We start from the raw sequence: 23,443 nt of genomic DNA on the forward strand, positions 1-23,443 counted from the left end.
GAAGACAGAATGGAACAAAGAAGAAGTTGCATGTGCTGAAGCAAAAACTCAGGGAAGAACATGAGATGCACAGACAAGTGCATGAGTTGCAGTAAGAACAGGAATAGCAAGGGTTGCAACATGCACTCATAGATGAAACTATGCCCGTACAAGTTATAGATCCATCCTAGCAGCTAGCACGAAGTAGACATGGTGAGTAGTGTTGTTGATCGCATGCAAGGGATTCAACAACATGCATGTGATTGTGTGCACGCATGCAATCCAACCCATTCAACACACTCACCAAGGCAAAGACAAGAAGCAAGTCCGACTGGAGATGAGCATGTAGTTGATAGTTGATGTGCATGACCACCAACACACACTGGAAGATTAGCACGAACATTATGCATCAGTGTGTTTCCAGTTCTCTTGCACCAAGAAGACCATGTGCATGCTAGCAGATGAGTTGGATGAAGGAGGCACACCCATGAACCCAGATGCAACGGAGGCAAGAGTTTGTTTCAACAAGATGTCACCATGGGGTGCATGCACACCATCACAGATGGACAAGCTTCGCATCAGCTCACCAACTTCATGTCACAAGCATATCAAAGATTTGGTCTCACCACAATGGGCCGCGTGTCAGTGATGCCTTGCATGGCTTGCTCAAGCCATTTTGTCTCACATGAGCACATGCGCATTGTAATGTAATGTCGTGTCAAGTGGAAGTTCAAGTGCCAATAGTTGGATGTAACATTCATAGAGTAGATGAAGAGTCATGGGGTAGATGAACTGTCACAAAGGGGGATGTCAAGGGTCACCCCACCCTTTGCTATAAATAGAACCTCGTAACTCATTGTAAATGATTTTGGTTAGCCAAGCTTCGATAGGAGTATCTGAGAGAAAGCTTGGATAGTATTGTAATGAGCCTTGGCTTCGCCACTACGCAGAGCTAGTATATCTCTTTAGAGGAGCAAGCGGTCGTGGCTATAAAGTTCCACTATTGAAACTAGCGGTTGGACATGGACGCATTGTATGATTGGAAGTTAGACTTTGTAATATAATAGAGCCAACACATTTCATGCACATGTTGTATTGTATTCTATGTTATCTGGTTTACTCTAAATGATATATGTATTTTTTTCTTATGCATGCATGTATGGACTATTTTGTATAAGTATGTATGAATGTTTCTGAAATGCATTGTTGGTTTAACCATCACTTTGGATTGCTTGCTAACTTTCTCTCCAGCTTGTTATGCATCTTTGCTCGTGTGTTCCCTTCCAAGCTGAGTATTATTACAGGTTTCCAAGGGGTGCACACATCTCAACCCCTGTCTGTTAGAACTTCTCATGCACCTTCCTTGGCTCACTACAGTTGTCACACCCTTGCTACCAATAGAGTTATCTTACTTGTCTTTGTGTGAAATCGCGGTCAAGGCATTACCGTATGACCTACTGTTGGGACTCCTACACCAAACGGTCCGAGGTATATGTTATAGCTCAAAATATCACCCTTGGTATTTGTGTTGCATGATTTATGGCCTAGGGAAACCCCTCCTTCCAAACTTGGTCCAAATATTTTCAAAACAATGTTTTACTCCCTATACACCACTTTTCCCTGTGATAAAAGTGTGTACACATGGGTTAGCCAATATTGAACCCTCGTATATGTGTTAAAACACTTAAAAAAATAAAATTCCTTAACTATGGGTGGAGTTCACGGGTTTTACCTGTTGATTACCTCCTAGTTCCTGTGGCCCAATTGTTCCCAACTGTTTCCCAACTAAAAAAACTAATTGGGAGAAGTATAAATAAGACTTCTATGGGAAGGCCTTAGGGAAGAGAGAAGTGATAGAATTACTATACTGAGATTATCCCTTGATCATGTCTGAAGTATCCTTGTGCTTCAAGCACTTCCCCAAGTTTAGGAAACCCTTGTTTCCTTCAATGTTGATATTCTCCCACTTTCTTGGGATATCATGGTATTGGTTATGGAATGAGGTTGTTGAAGAGTGGGATTGGATGGACCTGGAGGATGGTTCTGCTTGGAGCCGGAAGAAGGAGACTCAGGTGAAATCTTTACATGTTTATTATAGTTTTCTACAACAAAAAGAAACATTGTCTTGTTCATGAGATTGACCTTGTTTATTCATTAGATGTTGTTGTAACTCATGTATGAATGTCATTTAGATGTATAACTAATCATCTTACTTATATGACATAAAGTTGATTTCATTAAAATGCTTTATCTATATGCTGCCATGTATGCTCGGATTGGTTGATTTGTAGATTTGAAGATCATCAGGAGTTGCAGAGGGTTTGAACCCTGTTGCAACTACCAAAATGAAGGACATCTGGGTATGTTCACCCATATATAGTTTTTTTATTTAAGCAGGTTGCCTGAGTTGTATGCGTGTTTCTTGTTGTAGAATACCCTTGCTCTGTTGGGGTTCTGACCCAAAGCCCTAGGAGAGTTATTCCCATAACAGTATAATTGGGACTTCTTACTAGGGGGATCCCCTGACATGTTGTCAGGTCCAGCACCATCAACATTTATGGAACTAGAAGGAGGGCCAGATGACAAGTTGTGTTATCTCATATAGTTTTGAACCTTTTCATATCTTTCATGGATTCTTGCACTTTCTTCCCTCTGCAATGTTTCTCAAACCATGAAGATGTCACCATCACGACGGAGTTTTCTAATCACCTTTCCACTTACATGTATGATGGTGAAGGCAAAGTGCCCTAGCCTACGTACTTACATGACTTTATTTCCATTTTTCATGAGGAATATGGGTGTTCTGATGAACAAGCCAGCTTGCTGCTTTCATACACACTTCGCGAATCTCCACTTCGATGGATTTTTAGCCTACCAGATGACAACATGCACTCATCTGAGCAGTTTTGTGCTCTCATTGAAGACACTTTCTATCATTTTGATCCAAACCATCTTGACCAAAAACTACTACAGAAACAGAAGGCTTTGCATGAATTGATTATGGATTTTTAGCAGCACTTCTGTGACTTTCAGTTTCAAGCTCCGAGGAGCCAGATGAAATTTCTCTATCTTTGGGACCGATTTTAGTATTGCATTAAGAAATCTTCTCGTCCCAAGAAGATGTTTGAAATCAAGCCTCGCTTGACATTCTTTAGTGATGGAGCTGCGGAATCTCAGTCGGATGTGGTCACTGTCACAGGTGACTATCCGTCATCACCACATCAAACAACTCCACCACTACCAAGTGATGTTGAGGATCATGCTCACACACTTGTTTAGCCTTCACATCCTCCCAACATCACTTCACTTAATTTTCGCACAAATTTGGTTGTGAGTCCATCGAGTTTTCATATACCTTTTGTTCCACACCCTCCGTCTTCACACTTGGATGTTCCTCCAGATGATGATGTCTTGTGTTCTTCCATTCTAGACTCTATACTTGTTGTGAACAAGGAAAAAGCCATTAACAGAGTTAGTTTTGTACAACCAACATGCGTTGTCATTCATGAAGAGTATGAGTGGGAGCTTGAGCATCAACCCTCAATGAAGGATGACTCTCTTCCATCTAAGCCTCCTCATTCTTTCATGACATATTTGGTGAACCTACCATCCATGATTTTGCATGTGTATCTCCATCCACAAATGGAACCTTTGTTGATCACTTGCAGGACACCCCAGATTTTTGTCTATCATTCAACAATGGAGAGGATAACTTATTCATTGAAAATCCACTTGACCTTTCATCTTCCTTTTCCAAAACCACAGAGGATAAGTTTTTTCACTTTTCATCTAACCCTATGTTTGATTCATATAATCATGAGGATGTTGATGAAATCATTGATTTTTATGATCATTGTTGTCGCAATCCATTTACTCCCATATTCAATCACGACCATGACTCTATCATGATTGATCTTTCAAAGACACTGGTTTATGATGATCTACCTGATGATGCAGTTGAAACACCCAAGACTCTCAAGGCACTTCAGCCCGAGCTAATGGCTATGTCAATCCCTCGCTCACTTGGGGTTAGTCTCACCTCCGATCATGAAACCATTCAATCACCCAAGGCTCCTCATCACAAATCTCTATGCCTTGAAGATCCATCTTACTGGGCTGCCAAATTAGCATACATTTTCAATCCGTTTTCACCTTTATCCTCATTTTGTCACCTCATTTCATCACATTTACATTATATTTTCATTACCATATGGGTTCATTGTTTCATTTTCCAAAGTTATTTATTTTATGCATTTAAAGTGCATTTATGATTAAAAGTTAGAAAAATGACATGTATTTTCTTATACCTAAAGGTGCAATGAGTTTGGTGACATGTGTAGGTGATTTGGAAGGTTCCAAAATACTCTTATGTGGCCTCCAAGACTCAAATTCGAATTCTCTTGAAGATTTGAAGGAGATTTGGGATAGGCATCAAGCATATCTCATGGAGAAAAATCATGGATAAAGGAATATGTGTCTCATATTGATTGTAACCATATGAGGGATTAGTGGATCCCCATTAATGAGTTAGTTCCTTAAACTTTTGTATAAATAGGAGCACCTCCTCTATTCCAAAAGGAGGACTCTTGGAGCATGTATCCAACTTATGATGGAATAGAATAAAGCTTCATTTTACATAAATTTCCATTCTATAGTTTTAGATATAATTTGTGTTAATGTAGTATATGAATTTATGGAATACCTTGTCACTTTGTTCTTAAGAGAATTGAGCTCACTTTGAAAATATCAAAGAAACATTTTATTTCATAATAGATCTTATTTCATTTAATTTCCTAGATGTTAGAGGATTTTTTTGTGATTGATGAATGGGTTTTAAATTAAAATCTTATCAGCATATGAGGAGACAACCAAGGTTCTAAGTTAGGCTCCCTCTCTGTTTGATTTGCATCATAATTGGAATTCATTCTTTTGCTTTTAAGTTTCAAGTTATTTCATTTCTTATGCTTATGAATGAATCTTAGTCTAGTTTGGATCAGTATACGAGGGGACAGTCAAGGGACTAAGTTAGTATCTCTCTCTATTTGAATCTAAACAACAATTAAAATTCATTCTCTTGTCTTTATTTCAAGTTTCTGGTTTTATGTAATCAATGATTTCTTTTCAATCTATAATACTGTAGGGAAGGACAACTAGGACCTCCTCAATTAGGAGCCTCTTCCCTTGCATATTATATTGAATCAAAAATAATTTAGTTAGACATAGAGTTAGTTGCCTGCTACTGCATATATTTTGTTGGCATCATCAGAAGCTTACGAGTATCCCTGGTTGATAATTTAATGAAAGCAATTTAAGCAATTAAATTTCCCAACATTTTGGCGTTGTTGCGTGGGATGGTGCTAAGGGATTAGGCATTAGGAATTTAATTTAGTACAAATATTTTTCTTTGGAAAAACTAACTCATGTTGAAAGGATGACTTGGTGATAGCAAGATCTTAGTAACATGGGGAAGTGTACATAGGAGTTAGCTTTGAATCTCATTTTTAGCTGCATATATAAATCATGATAAATAGGATGCATAAATTTCAATCAATCTTTTCACTATAAGAGTTTCGAACTAATCCATTTATGGACAGGAGATCTAGAATGATATTCAAGCATTTGGAGGAGAGACAAGAGAATGAGGACTACATTGAAGATTGGTTTCAAAAGGTGACTAAGCCACAACATTCTTCCATTCTTTAATGAATCCTAGCATTTAATCCAAATGTGCAATTGATCTCTCATATCCTTGTAAACATTCAGGTATTTTTTCACATTTGGATGTGAGCATACTAGATATTTTGATCCGTAAATGGCTTCATTGGAAATACTCCTACACTTAAAAACAAAAAAAATCTTGTTCTCAAAATAGAATAGTATAGAATAGGAAAATAAAACCAAGCATGGAGAGTTTTTTTAAGTTTTTTATTTTCAAATTTGATTTCATTTTCTTGGAAATTTTGGTGGTGTAGTAAGAGTCACCTCATTCACTAACCATTGGCAGGAAGATCTACAATCAAAGGGATATTTGTGAAGAAGGAAAACAAGTGGAGTTTAGAAAGTTAAAATTTGAGGTTTGAAATCAAATTCTTCTTATATTTCTTTTCAAATTTTAGATTTCAATTACATAAAAAATTCATAAGTATGCTTTCCTCCTGTGATTTGTGTGACCTGGAGGATCAAAAAAAGGATTTCATGTTAGTATATCTTCTGTTAAAAAAAAAAATCCCTTTCATTATTTGTTTCTTTTAAAAATAATAAAAATAAATAAAAACACAAAAACGAAAATGAGAATAAAGTAAACAAGTAAAAATTCATGGAAGCCAAGGAAACAAATTGCTGTAAATATTATGTGTGATTTTCAAAAAATGAAACATAGTTGTGCATTGTCCTGGTTTAAAAAAAGAAGAAAATGAATTTCACTTGGCACTTAACTGAGCAGAGGCCAAATTTGCAAAGGTTAAAAACGTCTTAAAATGCATTTTGTGACCAAATCAAAATGAATCTGAAAAATATAAAACATGGGTTTTTCTCAAAATGGGGTAATTGATGCTTATTTCAAATTATGTTCACAAAATTATTTTCAGGGTTCTCTAGAGTGTTATTTGTGAGGTTGCGTGAAAAAAAACAGTTTTGAAATTAAATGCAGCCAGCAGTGAAGGCCACGGCCATCCATTGGTTGAGCCACAGAGCCATGGCCAGCCACCCAGTAGTGTTTCCAAGCTGCAGAGAAAAATATCAATCAATAAATTAAAAAAAAAATGATAAAAAAAAATAATAATTAAATAACAAAAAAAATTAATTATTAAAAAAAAAAATCTTACTACAAAGATGAGATTTTCTCCATGCTTACAAACTGCAACAAATATATATATCTATATATATATATATATATATATATATATATATATATATATATATATATATATATATATATATATATATATATATATATATATATATATATATATATATCTATATATATATATATATATATATATATAAAATCATAAACATTTCCCAAGCTTTTATAGAATAAAAATCAGTTAAAGAATGCACTTTGGCAAAAAGGATGAGTTGAAAATATATGAAAAATAATTTAGCAAATATTTTGGAATTCCATTTTCCTAAAAATCTTGGAAATGATGAATTCAAAAGATATGGAAAATAATTTGGCAAATATTTTCGAATTTCATTTTCGTAAGAATTTTAGAAAGAATGAATTCAAAAGATATGAAAAATGATTTGGCAAATATTTTTGAATCATATTCCCTAAAAATCTTGGATTTAGATTGGCCACTTGTCAAGTTGTTGTTTCAATTTTCATTTTAGAATAATTAAAATTTCCAAAATTCCATTAAATTCATAAATGTGACTTGTGATTTATTGCTAAGTCATTCAAATTACGTAATAGAGGTCATGAGTTCAAATCTTGTAGGGATTAGATTTTGTTGATTATTTTTCAATTTTGACACAACATAAATTAAACAACAATTTTTCTACCACATGGCAACACAACATTGACCATATTGCACATTCACTGCCACATCATCAGTCAACATGTCACATCATCCATTTGCCATGTCACCCACTACTACATCACTATTACATAGTCACCCTCCATCTTCCAGCTCATTGTTCAACACTGAAAATGGATCAAGAAGAGGAATGATAAGGGTGCTTCATCTACAGGATTATTGGTTTAGAAATTGCCTTGAAGAAAATCATGTAGATGGAAGATTGAATCCTGTATACATGCATTTTCATTTCATAATGTATTTTTATATGATCACGTTTCTTTGAGTCTTGCAGGTATAGAAGCCAATGACATCACAAACTGGAAAATTTTATGTCATGGCTTAGCCAAAGAAGATAGATAATATTTTTAGATGTAGAAAGGGCACAATCCTGCAACTGAGAAGCCTTATGACAATCATCACTGTTTCACCCAAATTTCAAATAAGAACAAATTTCTCATAGAACATCGGATTTAAATGATTCAAGTGTCGTTGGAAAGATCTCAATGAGATCTACAGAATGAGAAATATATCATCAAAATTTGAAATTATTAAAGAAATAAGAAATTTCTGACAAGATATAACAGGTAAAATGAGGCACTAGTTTCGACATAGGTATAAATTCTTCTAGTTTTTCTTTCATGAATTTGTTTTACTAGTACCAATTCTCATTTTTTTTTGTAAATGTCATAAATAAAGAGATTTATCACCTCTCTCTTATGATAAACTTACATTTCATTGCAAATAAGGTACTAAGTTTTTGCAGGTTCCAGGAAGATAAACAAATGACCACAAGCAAATGTTGTCTTTTAAAGACCCCATTTCAAGCATGAGGGCATGATTTTGGGTAAGAAAAGGGGGAGAATGTCATCATATCTATCAAATCATTGAAAGCCTCTCAAAGACCACATTTCTTTCACAAGAAAATTATCAAAGCAGAAACAAAGATGAAACATCAATGCATGAGTACATGATGTTAGATAAGATCCATCACTTGCAAGCCTTTCAGATGCCAGTGTCTCCATTTCATCGATGCCTCTTCGGTCAATAAAACATTCACTTCATTTCCCTTTACATTCATCATTGTATTCCTCCCTTTTCAGTAAATAAAACCTTCATTGCATTCTCACTTTTTCAATGAATAAATTTTCCTTCACAGTCGTTTTCCTACCTCACTTTCACTAACCTGTAACCCATCAATGAAAACATTCAGCTCCTCTACAAAGTTGATTCATCCCATTTCCTTTTCATTTTTCCAAATAAACCTTGATCCACTACAAAATTTCTCATCTATAATCCTTCAAAATTATTGTTTCATGCTCAAGTTAGATGATGGAGGATTCCTTAAGGCCTCCCTTCTAACAAGTCTTGGCCTATCGACATCAACACATTATCTGGGTTCAAGGCTAGAGTCCTTAGTAGTACCTTGAGGCTTGTATGCCTTAATGATAGGCTCTCTCGCCAACAGTCATGGGAATACACCAATGTCCCTTGATCGTTGGATCTTGCAAGTGGCTCAACATCAGCTCATCTATTCACCCTTCGCAAGATGTACTTAGGTACCTTGGCACTCATTGACATTAATGGTGAGTTGCCTTGCATTGGTTAACAACATGCATCAATGGTCAGTAATCCAATGAAATCTATTCATGCTCAACATCAACACATTTATTCGCATGATTAGAATTGTACCATTGGGTGTTCTAATGATTGAAGACTACATCATTTCAGAAGTTTGCAGCAGATCAATTTGTCATAACAGCAATAAATATTCAACCCTTGTCATTAGCAAAAAGAACACAGAAGAAGATCCAAATTCCTTTGTTTACATATTCCATGATCCAACATCATCAATAGCCACACTCTTCAATGTCCACAACTCATGTACATTGAGGGTAAGTGAACATATGTGGTTTTCTAATTTTTAGTCATGAAATTTCTTAAAATGCTTAAAATTGTAACTTTGGAAAGTTCCTCACTTCCTTTTTCACATTGTCATATCTCTAGTTGGAGGGGAATTCATGTTCATACCTCATATTCACATTTCGATATATATCACCTTTCATATGTCATATATGTCCTTTATACACATGCCATCCTAACCAACATAATTTTCCAAACAACCACTATTGCATTATGATTCAAAACGTTACATGTTTTGCAAATGATGATCATAGAATGAATGGTTGATTAAATGTTTTCATAGTATTTTGATGCAACATAAAAATAACAAAAGTATTGTTACACAAGAACCAATACTAATAAAAGTTAGTTGCCACACAAGAACCAACCAAATTAATATATTGCAATCAAATATTTTTCAAAATGACACTTTGCAAAAGAAACAAAGCTGTCAAATGATTATGCGAAGATGAAATAAGAATTAACATGAGCCAAAGTTCATATAAAAGTAAGATAATTCAAAATATGAAATCATGACTAATGTAAATCAACGCAATATATTGCATGAGGACATATAATAACTTAAGTTGGGGGTTATGTTGGGTTGCCAAATTAGCATACATTTTCACTCCATTTTCACCTTTATCCTCATTTTGTCACCTCATTTTATCACATTATCATTATATTTTCATTACCATATGGGTTCATAGTTTCATTTTCCAAATTTATTTTATGCATTTGCAATTAATTTATGATTAAAAGTTAGAAAAATAACATGTATTTTCTTATACCTAAAGGTGGAATGAGTTTGGTGACATGTGTAGGTGATTTGGAAGGTTCCAAGATACTCTTATGTGGCCTCCAAGACTCAAATTAGAATTATCTTAAAACTTTGAAGGAGATTTGGGATAGGGTTCAAGCATATCACATGGAGCAAAATCATGGATAAAGGAATATGTGTCTCATATTGGTCATAATCGTATGAAGGATTAGTGGATCCCCATTAATGAGTTAGTTGTTTAAACTTCTGTATAAATAGGAGCACCTCCTTCGTTCCAAAAGGAGGACTCTTGGAGCATGTATCCAACTTATGATGGAATAGAATAAAGCTTCATTTTACATAAATTTCCATTTTATAGTTTTAGATATAATTTTTGTTAATGTAGTATATGAATTTATGGAATAACTTGTCACTTTGTTCTTAAGAGAATTGAGCTCACTCTGAAAAGATCAAAGAAACATTTTATTTCATAATATATCTTATTTCATTTAATTGCCTAGATGTTTGAGGATCTTTTTGTGATTGATGAATGGGTTTTAAATTAAAATCTTATCAGCATATGAGGAGACAACCAAGGGTCTAAGTTAGGCTCCCTATCTATTTGATTTGCATGATAATTGGAATTCATTCTTTTGATTTTAAGTTTCAAGTTATTTCATTTCTTATGATTATGAATAAATCTTAGTCTAGTTTGGATCAGTATACGAGGGGAAAATCAAGGGACTAAGTTAGTTTCTCTCTCTATTTGAAGATGAACAACAATTAAAATTAATTCTCTTGTCTTTATTTCAAGTTTTTGGTTTTATGTAATCAATGATTTCTTTTCAATCTATAATACTGTAGGGAAGGACAACTAGGACGTCCTCAATTAGGAGTCTCTTCCCTTGCATATTATATTGAATCAAAAATCATTTAGCTAGTGTTATAGACAAATTTGTGCCTTACAGCAACAAGCATGAATTGTCAATAATCCAAGGGATCCAAAGTTCCCTAAACATGATGTTCCTACCCCTAGAGGAACAAGGTCAGCAAACCAACAGCTCTCAAATCAGTTCTCCACCTGAAAACACTCAAAAACAAGCAATCCTGAAATCAAAGCAGGTGCTCCACTAGGTTTCTGCGCTGAAACTCAGTTGCTCCATGGTGTACCTGCGTTGCAAAGCAAGTGGAACAAAGGCCACCTGCGCTGAGCGAGATGGGACAAGTGGCACACTGAGTCATTGCTCTGGAATCTTCCAAAAATGACACTTGGATCAGGTATTTCGCCTTGTGATGAGTCAGAGGCTCTGTTTCTCCAAGTGGAAGCAAGGTTCTCCAAGTGGACTCAAGAACTGAAGATCAACTAAAGATTAACTGAAGAGAGAGAGGACACAAGGCAGCTACACATCAGTTGCAAGCTGACTCATCCTTTCTCAATTCATCTATATATTGAGCTCTCTCCTATGAGCTCAGGGGGCTGGAATTTTGTGCAAAGTAATGATATGTTGTTGGTTTCACTATAGAACTATTGGGTGATTGTTTGAGAGAGGTGAAGAGGAGAAATTCTTTCTGCTGGGAGGTGTTGCTGGGTTGGAGCCTTCAATGGTTGTAATACTCTCAGAACCTTTACTTCTTCATTAATAAAAGCTATTGAGGTTCTTCTATGTGCTCTTGTTTCAATAATATATTGTGATGATTGCATGTTTGGTTTACACTAATCCATGAACCAGTTATGATTGCATGCCTCTTGTAGTTTCCTTCTTTGTTATTTTGCAGGATCTCATTGTAGTTGGGCAAGCAAAAGAACAGGGAGCTAGGAGCAAGCGGCCAAAGAGAAGAGCTTGGATTCGACATTAAGCGCAAGGCAACGGTTAGTGCTTTTCTCCATTCTCTTTTGCTTTCATAAAGAAGTAAACCTTAAGTAGTTTGTTTTACAGTTGTTGCTAAGGAACTATCACCCTTAGAGTGGGATAGGGTCATCCGAGTCGGATACTTTTCCCTACAACAAACTGGCGACTCCACTGGGGATCGTATCCGTTTGATTGTGTTTGTAGTATTTTGCTATTCATTTCTTGAATGGAAGAGTACCAAATCGAAAAGCTTTTGACTATATCAAAAGCGAAGTAGAGGGCAGCTACTCTAGCTCATTTCTGAGCAAGTTCATGATTTGAAGAGCTGATCTACAAGGATCCTTGTAAGCTCTTAGTGATAGTTTTTCACCTTCCTAATCATCCCTTTGAGTGTGCTTGACTGATTGCTTCTGATTTGAGCAAAAACTGTGCATTTTTGAGAAAATTATGACCCGAAAACTGTGAAAACGCAACTTTCGTTTTCCAAAGCAGGTAGTACACAGGCTACCTGCTTTGCAACGCAGGTCCCGAAGGGGCTACCTGCGCTGAGAGCCAGACTGGCTGTGCAGCACCTGCGTTGGCCCAATTTTGCCTAGTGCTGTTGGGGTTTCCTCCTTTTCTCTTGCCTGTTTTCACTATTGATTTGGCTGCCAGTTACCAGTCTTGCACTTGTTCTGAAACCAATATTACTTGCCATCATTCTACCTCTGTTATATAACGAAATTGTAATTGTTCTTTGTATTTCTTACTCATTTACAATTTCCCATAACGAAGAGTAAACTAGTCTTGCTTTTGGCCTCTTAGATCTAAACCTGTGTTAGGCATTTTGCTGGTCTAAAGAGTTAGCTTGTTTGCTATCCATAACTGATTAGTCATTTACTTTCGTCATTATGGTTTGATTTCATGCATTTCCAGTGATTAAGCAAGTGAATCTTAAGGTGTCTTTTGATTTTGGACAAGCTTGTTTGTTTTCGCTTTAAATCGAAATCAAAGTTATATAACAACTTTCTTTTTGTAATACATCAACATTAAGAAAGGGAAAAGAAAATACATGCATTGTGCATTTTGCATTTGAAAAAGTTTGCATGATGATTTAGGAGAAAGTGCATTAGTTTGTGCTGTATGAACTGTGTGAAAAGATTTGCCTTTCTTCTCCCTCAGTAGTTAAGATTTTCATCAGTCAAAAAGATTTGAAAAAAGCTTGCTTCTCATCTTAGGCTGCATTTAGGAATTGTTCATATACATCTCGTGGTGAACCTCGAAAGGCAAACTTTAAAAAGATCAACTTAAAATATATTGAATGAACCTAACAACGCATTTGAAACATAACGCAAACACATAGAGGTCTAGGTAGAGACGTGTTCCGGTGTCGTTAAACATAGTGACTGTCGATCTCTACGAAGGTGGGTGATTCCTCCTGAGAGTCGGTGGCACTAATACGGACTTGTGCTCCCACGTACCGTCGCGTATATATTGGGAGACCCCTATAGGCATTTATCCTTTATCCTTAGGAAGCCATGTCGACCGCCCTACTAATCGCGATGCAGTGAACACAGCATTCACGAAGATCGACCACCCGTACTGTAAAACGTATTCTGTGGTTTCGCGAAAGGTTTGGCACACCCTCTGCCTAGATCTCCAGAGCAGTTTCTTTTGGCCCTTTTCAAACTCTATAACTGAAAAGGTCCAACCGAGCATTTGTCACTTCGGGCTCGTTAATACATCGAAGGAGACTAGAGTCATCTTTAGCTTTTTCTCGACTCTTAAAACATGAAAAAGCAAAGTTATGTTTAAAAGCGTCTAATAAAATTCATTCAAATCGGAAACACAAATTTCCCCCTTTATATTTTAGTTGATCGAGTAATCCGCAATCGTGGAAGAAAGTCAATTGAATATCCGTCGTTCTCAGAGGCTTGCGAGTCAACCATCTTTGTCTCCGGAATCGAAAACAATCCGGACAAAGCGAGCTCGTCGAACCGGTTCAAAATCTCCTTTAAAAGTTAGAACAAGTGTTCCGACAACATCTGAGATTCTGGTTACTCCAAACATTTCCGGAAATCCTGCCTCTATAGAAGAAGTTCAACCACCACAGAAGGACAGTAATACTGATCCTAGTCTAGGGGCAAATACTTGTATAACTGAACCAGTTCCATCTGTAACTGGTCCAGAGAGTTTTGTTCCTCAAACATCTGTCGTTGTTGATACAACCCCTTCTTCGGCACCGGAAATCTTTTACGGACCTGACGGTCTTCCTCTTCCACCTGGTCTGATTGCGATAGAGGAAATTATAGAGGAACCGCAAGTATCCACTCCAATTCATTTTGGAGTAGAGGTCACTCTATTTCCTGCTACAACAGAAGTTTGTCCATCACCAGTGGAAGTTCCTGTAGAATCACTAGGCAATCAATTGGATAGACTCAAAATGTCTGAACAACCGTCGACATCTAGGACTGTGTCAAATGACACGGCGACAACAGAATTACCTGCTGTGAATCCAACAATGTTCGCTGGCATACCATCTGTCCCAACTAGCTCTCAATCGCTAGAAGGAGTCCACCAAGGGACTATCTCGACAGTATGGTCTGTTCCTGTCTGTTCCGGAGTAATGTCTGGTAACTCTTATGGTGAGACTCATCAAATTGACCCTTTTGGGAATCAATTTAGGCCATCCAGTCCTCCAGGACAATCAATTGCCTTGAGTTCTGGATTACCACCGTATGGGGGGCAGTATGCCTTTTCATTACCCCCTCCGGGAGGGTACCCATACGGGAGTTCTCAACCTTACTCAAGTTATGGTGGAATTGCAACGAGTAGTTGGGTACCTATGCTATCCCAGCCACCAAGAGTTGTATATTCTATGCAACAGTGTGTACCTGTGACGAACATCCCAACTACACCGGCTATTGTAACCGTGTCGCAAGTTCAAACGATGCCTGTTGTATGTCAACCTCAGATTTCTCAGGTTCTCATGCAACAGCCCCTTGACCCTGCGACCCAACCACAATCGCCTACTGGTGGGGTAACACAAGTACAATCGGGTACAAGTACCCCACATCTTGGTCCAATGGTTAGTGTAGCACAACAACCCATGGTATCGCAACCGTGGATAGTGCAATACCAACAGCCGCAATTCCAACAAGTGTACCAAGGTTCTGAACAGAAAATATTTGCGAATACTGGACAACCATATATCCAAAATGGTCAAAATCAACCACTTTATAGTGGTCAAGTCCATCAACCGTATCAGTCATACCAACATCAACTCCATTATGCTGGTATGCAAAGACCAACTGTTCAGGCGATTCCATCGTACCCTGGTTACGCTTCACCTAACTTGAATCAACAGTTACCATTTGTGGCGACTTTAGAGTTGCCTGATTTACATCGGTTAACCAATGATCCAATTGCTTACGCCCCATGGTGGCCAGTGATCCCACACAAACTTCCATCCGACATTCCTAAATTCAATGGAAATCCAGGTGAAGACCCGTCGAATCATGTGATGACATTTCATCTGTGGTGTTCGTCGAACACTCTAAATGATGATTCGATAAGGCTTCGCCTCTTTCAGAGGACATTGACAGGTCCAGTGGCAAAATGGTATATAGAATTGCCAAGAGCTTCGTTCGAAAATTTTAGCTCCCTTGCCACGACATTCTTAACCCACTTTCAATTACCAATAAGGTATGAAACGGGAACAGAAATATTGACTAACTTCAAACAGACAACCGCAACTCATATATCAGATCATATACATGAGTGGCGACGTCGACGAAGAATGGTTAAAACATACGTTCCTGATCAGCTTTTAGCTGAGTGGTTCATAAAGTCGTTACTTCCGGCCATAATGGAAGATGTGGCGAAGGGAGGAGTCGTAACAGAAGAGCTGGTTATTGCTCGTGCGCAATATTTGGACTTAGTATATACTCAGTCCGGCACGCTCTATGACAAAATACCAGATGCCCCTAGACCAGAGTTTTCAATCCCTCCTCCTCCTAAATCAAATAGTGACTCTCATGCCAGAGATGGTGTGATTGGCACGGCAAACTCGAATCCGAAAAAGGCCAATCAAAAGAAGGCCCGTAAAGATTCAAATCAAAATGCGCATGAAGAAGTTCTTGCTTCGGAAGTAAATGCCGTATCGACAGATAAGGGCAAAGAAACCAATCAACCAGGGAGCAAGAAGAAACAAAACAAAGGGAAGAAGAATAAACAAGGTGAGTCATCTCCTAAGAAAAATTCTTCAAACCCTCCTGGGAATAGGAAACGGTATCCATGTCAAATATGCGATGACAAAGATCACAACACTAAGGATTGCCCATTCAAAGCTGAGCTAAAGAGGTTCTTTAAAAGTCCTCATACCTCGACTGTGTCAAGTGATCAATTTCCTAACCCAGGTCAAAATCTGGTTGATAGAGGGAACGCTTCCCCATCTCAAGTGCTTATGTTGTCGATTTCAAAACAGAAAAATGATGCTTTGATTTCGACAAGGAACAAAGATTACGGGAATCCACAGCTGTCGAACGATAAAGGTAAAGATCAACCTAGCAGTTCGACAACAACTTCGGCAGAAGTTGTACCCCCCATCACGCATGAATTAACAATAAAACCGCCAAAGGTAGTAGTGCACAAGTCGACCTTTAATCCTCGTGCCAGAGCGGCACAACATTATAACATAGTGGAAGATTTGGCGCAATCGCCATCTGCTATGTCGACTCTTGAGGTACTACAACATTGCCCATCCCAAAGGCAGGCATTGTTATCAGCAATTGGTGGGGTGGATCCTAAAGATTCCAATCTAGTGTCCTTTGATCACAAAGGGTATGATCCTCAGTTACCAGCTCAACTAGCTTTCCTCGTCCAAGTGAAAGCCCTCAACAAAACAGTTCATAGAACGATTATTGATGAGGGGGCATCAACATGTATTATGTCGATGAGTTGCTGGAAAACTTTAGGATCTCCAACCTTGTCGCGATCATCGACAACATTAAAAGCATTCGACGGAAGGATATATACCCCTTACGGTATCCTTAGTAACCTGAAAGTTGAACTAGGGGGAAAAACAGTAGAAATAGATGTTGAAGTCATTGATGGCAATCTTGACTATAACGTCCTACTGGGAAGACCATGGATTTATTCCATGCAAGCTGTTGTGTCGACTTATTTTAGGAAGATCGCATTCCCCTTTGAAGGAGGGATTACGGTCGTCGATCAACAAAACTTCCTCCCTAATGGTTCACAAGTTACAGGAAGCGTTCCCATGATCCATGGCAGCGACCGGTCGATTCAAGATATTGGAGTAGGTCTGTTGAAAGATCCCACTATGATGGGAACATTCGCGCTACCACCTCCTATTTGCATAGGAAATGTACCATTTGTAGCAACATGCAATATGGTATCCACCTTGAAGGACATAGAAGGCAAAGTCGCTATGGATCATGCAATGGTTTTGCCACCAAGCCCCATTGAAATATTGTAGCAATCAATGTTTCAGGCCTGGGAGGCGAACCCCAATCAGCGCTCATCGAGCGTTTGGGTAGATAGATCTAGAGAATATGGTACCCCATTAGATCCTTGGTCAAAAGTACATGGGACTGACGAAGGAATCTTACAATCAATGATGATTGAGGGGGCACCATGGAATGACCACCACCATCGTTCCCTTCTTCCGGAATACGAAGAAGATACTCAAAAAGATCTTTACCACCCTTCAGTCTTTGAATTCCTAACAAATACTGTAAACACGGTGGATTCCGAGCGAAACTTATCCAATATTGAAGAGACTATAGCCATAAATATCTCGACCAAAACAGGTGTTGTAGAGAATATTCATGTTGGCAAAGGTTGTTCCCCTTCAGAACTGGAAATATATGACGCTCTTTTTCGCGAGTTTAGAGATGTCTTTGCTTGGTCATATGATGAGATGCCAGGCATCGACTCGAGTATCGTTGAACATGAAATTAAAATGTATCCTGATGTCAAACCAGTAAGGCAACGGCTTCGACAGGTTCACCCTAAGAAAGTCGCTGCCATCAAAGCAGAAGTTGAGAAACTTCTCCATGCTAGATTCATCTACCCGGTTCCGCTAACTGATTGGGTATCGAATATTGTACCTGTTATGAAAAAACAAGGAACAATACGAGTGTGCGTCGATTATAGGGATGTAAATCAAGCTTGTCCAAAGGACAACTACCCTACGCCCTTCATCGACCAGATAATTGATGAATGCGCCGGATGTGAAATCTTTTCCTTTATGGATGGATTCTCTGGGTACAATCAAATTAATATCCGCCCACAGGACCAGTCAAAGACTGCTTTTATATGTCCGTGGGGCACATTCGCTTATCGAAAGTTACCCTTTGGTTTAAAGAATGCAGGGGCGACATTTCAGAGGGCTATGAATTATGCCTTCCATGACATCAAGAGCATTGTTCAACCATATCTCGACGATCTTCCGGCTCATACGTTGCCGACACTACAAGATAAGACTCAATCCACACAAATGTGTATTTTGCGTCGGTTCTGGTCGTTTACTTGGCTTTGTAGTCTCCAAAGATGGGATTCGTCTCGACCCCTGTAAGGTTCAGGCAATCATCAACTTGCCTCCACCTTCTAATTTGCTTCAGATTCAGAAACTCCAAGGGAAAGCAAACTTTCTGAGGAGGTTCATTCCTAATTACGCAGAACTTGCTAAAGGTTATACACGTCTTTTGAAAAAAGATGTACCCTTCCACTGGGACCAGGTTGCGCAAGCTTCCTTTGACGCTTTAAAAGAGTCTCTAGTAAAAGCATCATTAATGTACGCCCCGGATTATCTTAGGGATTTCAACCTGTATCTAGCTGCAGTGGATACAACCATTGCGATGGTTTTAGTTCAAGAAATCGATGGAGTTGAACATCCTGTATACTATTTAAGTAAAAACTTAAATGATACAGAAAGTAAATATTCTTACGTTGAAAAGCTAGCGCTTGCTGCTGTTCAAGCGGTACAGAGATTTCGACATTATATCCTCTTTAGGAAAACTACCATTCTGTCAGATTGCAACCCCATGACTTATATACTGTCGCGACAGTTACTGGGGGGCAAGTATTCCAAATGGATAGCGATCCTTCAAGAGTTTGATCTGGAATTTGTGAAATCCAAGTCAAAGAGAGCTCTGGTATTTGCAGAATTATTATGCGATCTCCCATCGTCATCCAACGATGAAACTTCCAAGGAATCAATCGTGGACGAGACTTTATTTTTGATATCTGCGAGCGATGATTGGTATGGAGATATAATTATCTATCTCCAGACCCAAAAGTTTCGGCCAGACACCTCACACTCCGAACAGAAACGTATACAATACCAAGCAAAAGACTACGTGATCGTCGGTGATACCCTTTACCGTCGTGGTATCGATACAGTTCTGAGGAGGTGTCTCACCCATGAAGAAGCCGAAAAAGCCCTGAATGAGTGTCATTCAGGCGCGTGTGGAGCGCATCAATCCGGTTTCGCTACAGCCCAAAGGATATTAAGAGCAGGATATTTTTGGGCAACCATGTTTAAAGATTACATAATCGCAGTCCGAAGTTGTCATTCCTGCCAAATCTTTGATAGCAAAACTAGAAGACCACCCGCACCACTACAACCAATAGTTGCAGTTGGGCCTTTCGCCAAATGGGGCATCGACTTCATGCAATGTAACCCCACCTCGACTGGGGGGCATGGGTATATTATAGTCACAGTTGACTATTTTACCAAATGGGCCGAGGCGATGCCTACATTGGACAATACTGGTGAAACAGCTGCCCTATTCTTTTTCAATCATGTAGTCGCCAGGTTCGGCGTACCCCAGGCTATAGTTACAGATCATGGATCGCATTTCCGCAATCACATGATGGTCGAATTAGCTGCCAAACTAGGGCTATCTCACGACAGCTCTACTCCGTATTATCCACAAGCCAACGGACAAGTTGAAGCAATCAACAAGGTCCTGAAGCGTATGTTGCAGAGGATGATCGGAATTCATAAAAGAAGATGGCACCTAATCCTGTATGCAGCCTTGTGGGCCTACCGAACCTCGGTAAGAAATGCAACCGGATTCACACCTTTCCAATTGGTGTACGGTCTAGAAGCAGTCTTACCGATCCAGTGTGAAATTTCGTCGCTTAAACTCGCAATTGATCTCCTCCCCGGAACTTCAGAAGAAGAGGCTCGTTTCTTGGAATTAATCCACTTGGATGAAACCCGTCGTGATGCCGCTTTGGCTAACGAAGCCCATAAGAAACGAGTCAAGGCTCAGTTCGACAAAAATTTCAAACCCCGTGTCTTCTCAGAAGGTGATTTGGTCTTGCTTTATGACCAAGAATCCGATAAATTAGGAGCAGGTAAATTCAATTCCTTATGGATGGGCCCCTATATTGTTAAAAGAGTGTTAGCAAAAGGAGCCTACGAGTTAATAGATTACGACGGAATTCCACTGGCGCAGCCCCGGAACGGGCTGTACCTCAAGCGTTACTATGCTTAAATAGTAACCTGCATGCTTTTGTTGTATTTTGTTTTCGCCAAAGTTTTTGTTCTGGTTGAGTGATTCCCTTTTTCTGTTGCAGATGTCAAAACTTATGGAGACATGTGTTGGATATGCCGACGGAGCGAGTCGTAGTTCGCAGAACCTCTCCTCCGCAGCCTGGGCCATTTTTGATCCAAGCGGCGAGTTAGTAAGTTTCAGAGGTGTATGTATTGGGCAATCAACGAATAACATCGCTGAGTATAGCGCGTTGATAGAACTACTCTCTGATGCCATCAGACGTGGCATATGCCGACTAATTGTCAGGCTAGACTCACAGCTCGTAATACGGCAACTCAATGGTATATATTCTGTTCGCAATCCAGCTATTTATCGCATGTTCCTAAGAGTAAAGATCTTGGAAAGACGATTTGATTCAATTCAATATCAACATATTTCAAGAAATCTAAACACATTAACCGACTCATTGGCAAACTATGTGTTAAATAGACATTTGCAACATTTATAAAAAGGACACATCATAAAAAGTGTACATATGAATCATCCAAATCAACCAGAATGAAAATCGAAAATCAAAATATATGTAAGCTGTTCATAAAGTTCATACATAATGTTCTGTAACCGAGAAAAAATTGGTCATATGACCTAAAAACTCCAAAAGTGCTAGGGGGCACCCTAGCCTAGTGATGCTCCTGATAGTAAGCCACAGTCTGTGCTATCATGCGCAGAAGACGGGTCCATCGTCTAGGTACACCGATAGTATGCTGCTGCATCGGTAAAGGTAACTCGTCAATCTGTACATCCGGAAGACCACGGGTAAGGTTCTCAACCTGCCCCTGCACAGCTGTAAGGGTCTCAGTATCGCTAAGATCACGGATAATAACTCTCCGAGTAGGTTCCTCTGCCGGAGCAGCAACAGGTGGTCTCAGATGAACCGCCGGACGAACAGGACCGACATCTGCAAGCACACATGAGTTCAAATTAAAGTCTTGATAGAATAAAGCACAAGAACATTATAAATGAAAACAATGAACAGTAATATGGTTGAAGTTCTTACCAGTAGCATCCCACTGAGCACCGTCTGGCAGTACCATATCCGGATCACTCCGGAAATCCATACCAACATATGGATACTCGGAAAAAGCCATCTCCTGGCAATCGAACCACCTGAAGAAAGCGGCATTGAAAGAAATCTGGGATTGACCTGCATGTCTGGACATGTGATCGACCCATCGCTGCATACGTGGCTCGGTAGGAGAAGGCACTCCGAGATCAATATACTGAGGTTGCATCAAAGGGATCTTCTCCAAGGCAAAGGTAGTCAGAATCGAACCAAAACCAAAGTTCTTCAGCTTCCCGTCCTTCACCTTGTTCAGTTGATTTTTCATCTGAGTAAGCACTGCATCACTCCAGTTGAAAATTTTCGGTTGGAGACACTCCAAGGCGTGCTGCATATGAGACCTGTTGGCAACATGTAAAGATGCGCTACCGGCCATCCTACCAAGAGTATACAGAATAGACCTGAGAGGCCTGCTAATAACATCATGGATGACTACCTTGCCGTCTCTGCTCGGCTGGGACCCCTCCCTGCAATACTGGCGGACATAGTCTCTCACGGAATCATTCCCCCGAACTGTACCAGATAAAGAAATGGGAGCACCCCGCCTTGACAAACCAGTCAAGAAGTAAATGTCTGTCACGGTCAATGGAATAGGTTTGTTCCTGATCTGGAATACTTGGTTAACAGGATCCCAAGCATCAAGCATATACTGCAGTAGTGAAATCTGTGCTCTCATACTCGAGATACGAAAAAACTTCAGCATACCACAGTCTCGTAGCGCGCCCACCGTAACAGGATCATGAAGGGCAATCATATCTTCTTCTTCATGTTCTCGTTCTCGCCATGTGAGGGCCATCTTGATCAAGAATCCCTGCAAAACAAACAAGAGAATGAGTAAGCTCCTGAAATTGATGAAAAACTGGCGAAAATTTCATCAAAATCTGTGAAAAAGTGTTGTTTTTATGCCCCAACGCAGGTTCCCAGTGTACTATCTGCGTTGGGGGACAAGCTGCCTTCAAACAGCTTGAATCCCAACGCAGTTTTCGAATGGGGAACCTGCGCTGATCAGAGGGCGCCCTGGCAAAACCCCAGAGGCTCAATAGAACAGCAAAACAGGCATAAAACAGGAAAATAAAACCATGAAAATGAAGAGCTAAGGTTTAGCTCCTACCTAGTCCAAACGGCACCGAAAATCGTCCGCAGAATCTCCTGGAATCAGCTGGTGAAAATCAAGGGGAAAGAGGCTCCTCCAAAGCTCCAACAAGCAAAATGCAAATGAAATGGTAAAGTGAGAGGTAAAAACCCTTTTTATTTGCTTTTTACGTAGTTCAAGGTAAATATTACTCATTTCTAACTAGTTTGTTGCAGCAATTTGAAAATGCAGTGCTATCAGTGAAAAAGAGAAGCTAGTTATGGTAAAAAATCAAAAGTAAACCATATATTCGAGAAGTTTTAGCACATAGTTCATGCTCGTTAAAAAATAAACGCAAGATCCGAGCAGTTTTAGCACATAGTTCATGCTCGTTAAAAAATAAACATAAGTTGTGAGCAATCTTCCCCTAGAGTTCAAGCTCACCCAGAAAAAATGAACCGGTAAATAACCTTGGTAAATGTAACCTTTGACAGCCATATTAAAGCCCTTGGTCGTGTTCTTGCAATCTCACATCCATCCGTTCATTTGGCCAATCGTTCATCTCCATATGTTTGTTTACCCATTTTGAGGAACAGCCGCGAAGAGTGATTTCACTAAGCCATTCTTGTGACACTGTCGTGATTGGAATATTCCAACTTGTACCTGGAATCTGCTGCTGCCCTGTTAATCACTCGTTCCTCGAAAGACGAGTCGTCTTTAAGCTCTTTTCACT

The sequence above is a fragment of the Pinus tabuliformis genome, chromosome 7 (genome assembly GCF_031772625.1).
Source record: "Pinus tabuliformis cultivar Carrire ecotype Pingquan chromosome 7, CPIR1, whole genome shotgun sequence".
NCBI lineage: Eukaryota > Viridiplantae > Streptophyta > Pinopsida > Pinales > Pinaceae > Pinus > Pinus tabuliformis.